The sequence below is a fragment of the Schistocerca americana genome, chromosome 1 (genome assembly GCF_021461395.2).
Source record: "Schistocerca americana isolate TAMUIC-IGC-003095 chromosome 1, iqSchAmer2.1, whole genome shotgun sequence".
Taxonomy (NCBI): Eukaryota; Metazoa; Arthropoda; class Insecta; order Orthoptera; family Acrididae; genus Schistocerca; species Schistocerca americana.
Genome location: NC_060119.1, coordinates 956,129,008 through 956,135,619, shown reverse-complemented (window position 1 = coordinate 956,135,619; position 6,612 = coordinate 956,129,008). Strand labels below are relative to the sequence as shown.

Sequence of the window (6,612 nt, the reverse complement as noted above, 5' to 3'; positions counted from 1 at the left end):
CATCTGAACACAGCAGTTGCAGTCCCTATCCATGCTAAAAACTGTTTTGCAAAAAAAACGTCTGAACTAATCTACAGAGAGCGCAAACAAATCGACAAAATTTAAACGGTTATTAAAATACAAGATTGCCTAGTAAATGCAGTAATGCTGCTACTTGCGCACTGCTGACACTGCTCGGCGGCGGAAGGAGACTAAGCGAAATTACACTATTCAGGTACTAAAACGCTATGCTACACTCTCAAATACTATAAAACGCCCGAAATTTATGAATTAAAAAATGCAAGTACCAAAAACACGCAAAGAAACAAAGAAATTAAGAATTAAACTATGTAACAAACGAGTGAGCTAGGAGTATACGACTTGCTGCTCAGCTGCTTATCCAACGGCGGCAGGGAGCACACTGACTGTGACCAACTGACACTGGCCGTTCAAAACAAAAACAGAAGACAAACGACTACGCGAATTTACACTATTCAGGTACTAAAACGCGATGCTACAACTCTCAAATACTATAATACGTCCGAAATTTATGAATTAAACAATGCAAGTACCAAAAACACGCAAAGAAATTAAGAATTAAACTATGTAACAAACGAGTGAGCTAGGAGTATACGACTTGCTGCTCAGCTGCTTATCCAACGGCGGCAGGAATATAGGTATTTCAAGACAAAGTAACGCACGAAAATAAATGACATACCAATCGTGGTAAGGACATTGTTTCAAAATACACAGTAAGGTTAGACCGCATCGTTTGCATATCTTCCTACTAAGTAAGAAAGAACCATTACAGAAACAGGAAAGTAATGAACGTATATACCATTCTCATGCAATCATGCAAAAGACAACAGCAGTAATGTTGGCTTCACCAGTGAGGCAAAAAAGAGTGATTCTCAACCTACAGTGATAAAAGAAACAAACAGTTTCACTAATAATAATGAAATAAATCAACATAAAAGATATAATTTTCAATAATCAGAGCACATGACGAAAAATAAATAAATGAAGCTGAAACTTCCTGGCAGATTAAAACTGTTTGCCCGACCGAGACTCGAACTCGGGATCTTTGCCTTTCGCGGGCAAGTGCTCTACCAACTGAGCTACCGAAGCACGACTCACGCGCGGTACTCACAGCTTTACTTCTGCCAGTACCTCGTCTCCTACCTTCCAAACTTTACAGAAGCTCTCCTGCGTGTTTCACAGGAGAGCTTCTGTAAAGTTTGGAAGGTAGGAGACGAGGTACTGGCAGAAGTAAAGCTGTGAGTACCGGGCGTGAGTCGTGCTTCGGTAGCTCAGTTGGTAGAGCACTTGCCCGCGAAAGGCAAAGGTCCCGAGTTCGAGTCTCGGTCGGGCACACAGTTTTAATCTGCCAGGAAGTTTCATATCAGCGCACACTCCGCTGCAGAGTGAAAATCTCATTCCAATAAATGAAGCTACCACGCTTACTAAAATTGCACTCAATACGTCTTTGCAAAATGTAAATTCTCGAAACCAAGAGGATAAAACATACAACTATGCAGAGGAGATCATCCTCATTGGAAGTCTTTCAAGGTCTATCTGTTACTTTGATGTCTTGTTCTTAATGTTTTTTATTCTGTATTCAAATGTCAAAATTTATATTGTAGTCCTTGGCTTTTTAAGTTGATTAAATCTGTTTCGGTTTTTTTTTGGTTACTGTTCTCCGTTAAGGGGTCTTACCTTTATCACTACTATTACGAAATTAGATAGTAGGATGTGTTTCATTTCTGCTTTTTTTATTCTTGTGTCTCCCAATCTTCACCCCATTGACTCCTTTGCTCCATGTCCTGATAATGTTCTCCAAAAGCGAGTTAAATAGAAAGGATGGCAGGCCTCCCCCCTGCCTCACTCCTGTCCTGATTTAGAATGGTTCCGAGAACTCTCCCATAATCGTCACTTTGGTTGTTGTATTTGTTAACGTTTCCTGGATTAGATTTCTGATTTTGTTGTCCAGCTTCATTTCTCCCAGTGTATTGAAGAGTGTTTCTCTATCTATGGAGTCGTAGGCCTTCTTGAAGTTGACGAATGTACTTGTGCTGTTCCTGGACTTTCTTATCGTCAGTGCTGTTCTCATGCACCAGATCTGTTCACTGCATTATCTTCCCTTTCTAAACCCTCCTTGATATTCTCCTATTTGCGGATATACTTGAGGCTCTAGACGATTTAACAGAGTTTTTGATACAACTCTGTATGTCACAGGCAGTAGCGAAATTCCTCTGTAGTTTCTAGGGTCTATTTTGCCTCTTTTCTTATGGAAGGGGTGTATTATCGCTGACTTCCATTCTTATGGTATGTTTTCTGTTTCCCAGGTGTTTTTGATGATTTTGTGTACTTTGAGTATGATGCGTTCGTGGTCTAATTTCCAGATTTCCGCAATCAGCCCCTCTTCTCCAGGTGCTCTCTTGTTTTTAAGTGATTTTATTATTTTCACGATCTCCTCGTATCTTGGCGGTTTGGAATCGGGGTTGAGTTCTGGCTTCTCGAATTCTTCGATCTGTATCGCTTTATCACAGTTTAGTAGTGTGTCAAAGTATTACGCTAATACGAGGGTTGGAATTTTAATAGGGGCAACTATTTATTTACAGCTCGTACAAAATAGATACATGTTTCAAAGTTTTACTGACTTTCATAGTAGTCACTAGCATTGTGTATAACCAGTTGCCAGAGATGTGGAAGTCGTAGATACTCTTAGCAGTGCCACTTGTGTTGACAGCTCGAACGGCGCTGTCTATTGCCCGACCAATTTGTAGCAGTACTGAAGCGAATGACGTGAAGTGTTTCCTTCAGTTTAGAAATCGAGTTGAACTTACGTCGGCTTAAGTAGGTGGGATAGCACTTAGCAGCCCCATCTGTCAAACAGATCAGTAGCGGCTTGCACTGTACGTGCTTGAGCATTTTCCCGAAAAATGATGGTCAGGTCCTGCAGAAAGTGTCATCACTTTTGTCTCTATGCTGTTCGTTTTTGGAACACAGCTTACGACCAGCTTATAGACAGAAGTGATGACAGTTTTGTAAGTGTGCGTACTTGCACGCCATCTGCGGGCTTATCTAGCAATTCTTGATTGGCCTTCACAAAAACAAAAATGGTTCAAATGGTTCTGAGCACTATGGGACTTAACTTCTGAGGTCATCAGTCCCCTAGAACTTATAACTACTTAAACCTAACTCACCTAAGGACATCACACACATCCATGCCCGAGGCAGGATTCGAACGTGCGACTGTAGTGGTCGCGCTGTTCCAGACTGTAGTGCCTAGAACCGCTCGGCCACTCGCTAAAACACACAGCTGTTTTTCAGGTAATGGATCTGAATGAGTCACAAATAAGTTTCACGTACTTTGCACACTTCTATATTTGTGTTCTTGGTTTCGACAAGTTACGTTTTGTAACGATGTATAAAGTTACACTCAAGTGAAATTTTAATAGGTGTGGTATGTTTATGTGCTCTGTTTATGGCAAGTTATATCTTCTGTGCTGATTTATTTCACTCTTTTTTATGGTTACCTAACTTCATCACTGAACGCAACAGGGGATCTATAAGTTTATAACATATCCTTGTTTTGAAAACCAATTTGTTTGCCATGATCGCTATGTTGAGAGTATTACTATATTACTAATTTCGGCAATATGTATTGCCATCCTCAGATCTATAAAATGAAAGGATGTAGAGGTTACAGACTTATAGTCATACCTGTATAAAGAAAATGTTATAGGGCATCCATAACAGCTGAAAGACAAAAATTACATATAAAACCGGTCAGTGGTAGTTACATTATACAACGCTTACACCATTCTGTCACATGAGGACTGCATAATATGCTTTAAAATAATAACTCTTATAAAATTCACATCGTATGGATGGACACAATCGAAAGCCTCTCTGGACTAGCTTCCGTATTACTCCAGATCCAGTCGTCAGTTACCCTGTCGATGCCAGCACGACATTACACCACGAAGCGGCAAGGTGTGTCATATGTCCGTCTTGTTCGTACCATTCGTACATGCTTTATGATAGCACCTCTGACATGTCATTGTAATATTTCGCCTTTTTCTGGAATATTTTTATATGGAGTTCTACTTATTAGAAGATTTGTTATTATAAGTTGACTCTGGATAGTATCCGTCGAGATGAACAGAAATGCATAAGAGTTGTTATTTTACATCATACCGTATAGTGCTCATGTTACAGAGTGGTATATGCATTGTAGATGTAACTAGCACTGTTGGGTTTGATGGAAGTTCAGTTTTTGTCATTGAACTGTTGTATATGCTCTGCTACGTTGTTTTGAGCTGTTGTATATGCTCTGCTACGGTGTTTTTATATAGATATGATTGTAAGTCTGCAGCCTCGACATGTTTTCCTTTATACATCTGGGTATGGTCGAAACTAGTAATCGAAGTGTCAACATATCGATCCTGGCAACCAAATTTGTTTTCTAAAAGAGACTGTAGTACCATTTTTATTTCATTGGCATAGCCAACAAACTACTGATATTGTCTCTTACATTAGAATCACGTAAATTTCACTATTGCTTCCCTATTTTTGTAATGCCACAAAACTGATTGTGGCTCACTTTCATCTGATAGCTACTTTTCCTTTCTTACTTATTAGCAAGATATGAAAACGATACGGTCTAAACCTACCGTGTATATTGCCACAGGTCTTTACCATGATTCCTATGTCCTTAATTTATCTTGAAATATGTATATTCATGCTGACTACGTAAGTCAATTTTACCTAAAACAGTTTTTTGTTTCTGGTCGTTCATTTAGATCAAAGGATGGTTGTAAGAACAACCGAAAGTAGTTAACAAATTTAATGTTGTACATTGTTTGCGATCTAGACAATCAAATGATCTTGTAAGTATTTTAAAAAAATTAAGAAAGTATTGTGTAAGAAGTTTTGTGACGGGTTTGGTTTCCTGTTTCACCTTCCAGTTACACCGCAGAAATATTCTCTACGAGAAAATTCCACAGCGCCGTCTACATTTCCTGTTCGGGGAGGCTCTGCAAAATTCTCTCTCAAGATGGATGCTCGTGAAGTTGTGTAATTCTGCTTCTCCCAGAACAAACGCCAAGTGAAATGAAATAACCGCAGAGCTTTTTTTCATTTCTCTGTCCTCTTGCGAGCCTTATTCATCACTTGCTATTATATTTCAGTATAATGGCCAAGATTCCCCGACTATATTGAAATATTTATCACAGCTATCTTCGCAAGGCTGAAAATCTATTCTGAAACCGAGCAGAAAGGATACGAACAGAGACTGTGAGGGCTATTACGATTTCTTATTAGGAATAATTTATCGACTGCTACCCACGAATTACCATTTCAGTTCACGGAATCTCCTGGCAGCCGACATAAAATGGTAATGAGCTCGAATACTTGAGAGCTGAATCAAACGTAAACAGTGACCATTTCTTAGCTGCACTCGTGGTTTCGTAGGTGGTGCTAAAGCTTCAAACTGTGCCTACTAACAGTGTACAGCAACAATTACACGCAATCGAAAGCGAGTACGCCTGCGACCTTAAGTCAACAGCAGTACGTGAAACTACATTTTCATGTCCTCGCGTGTGTCACTGATGTTATCCACGACATTTCATTGATGAAAACTGTGTTATTACTCCAGAAATAAAGGGAAGATCAAAAATTAATCGTAAAAGGGTAATTATTCGATACTATTTTTAACAAAACAACCGATATAATCTAAAACTCGTAGCCCGAAGGTAACCATACCAGAGCTGGAAAACACATTTAGCATTAGAAAACGACAAGAACTGAAATTACAAACTTCAGCCTTTCACTCAAATAAGGTACTCGTATGCCTATAGGGACGTAATAGTGGTCTACTTCTGCGAATACAGTTAGTTGTCCTCAACAGTTGCAGCAGTGTAGAAAGCACGGAAGAAGGTACAAAGAAACTTGGATGAAAGTGTTAATTTTAATATCACTCCACATATTTCTAAGCCTGCGAGGGACGGTTTGTCGGGGGAAAAATATTTTTTTCTGGACTTCAGTCTGAAAAGCGATGCGGGCACTGTAGTAGGCTACACGAGCGTAAACATTCCGTGGATATTTAGGAAGATGTTCTGAACGGTGTAGGAACTGTTATACTAAATACGTTCGCTGCCTTGGACTGACGGGCTAGATGCTGTCCAGATTCGACAACGGAGAGATGATACGAAATTTACAAAATCTAACTATCAGTAGTGGGCCTTCATGGTGGACAGAAGGTCTACGATGCAACGAATTGTGTGTGTCGTTTTACAGCAGAGCTGTCGATAGTGATAGCCGATCAGCTAATTTTCTTCTTTTTTTCTTTGCTTTTGTTTGTAAGGTCGTAACATCATTTCTAGAAGCTAACAATTTTCTGGAGGAGGTGTTGATCGAAGAAACGCTTTATGTGACGCTAATTAAAATGAGAGTGAACCATATGATCAACGTAAAAATTGGAGTTTGTAAATGTGGCATTATGTTTTGAGTTTCACATCTTTGAAATGTTTTCACAAAATTTTTTGTTTATTTAAATTGTGAAGGATGTTCAAAGAAGCATCTTGGAGATCTAGTAGAGCATTTTATGGAAACTGGAAATTTTTGGTA

At 39.2% G+C, this 6,612-nt stretch overlaps 1 non-coding gene across 1 annotated transcript; it reads right to left on the bottom strand.

The window, feature by feature from the left end:
- Positions 1-1,033: 1,033 nt before the first annotated feature.
- Trnas-cga lies at positions 1,034-1,108 on the bottom strand. The gene has a single exon. It is a non-coding gene; the product is annotated as a tRNA-Ser (tRNA).
- Between the last annotated feature and the right edge of the window lie 5,504 nt (positions 1,109-6,612).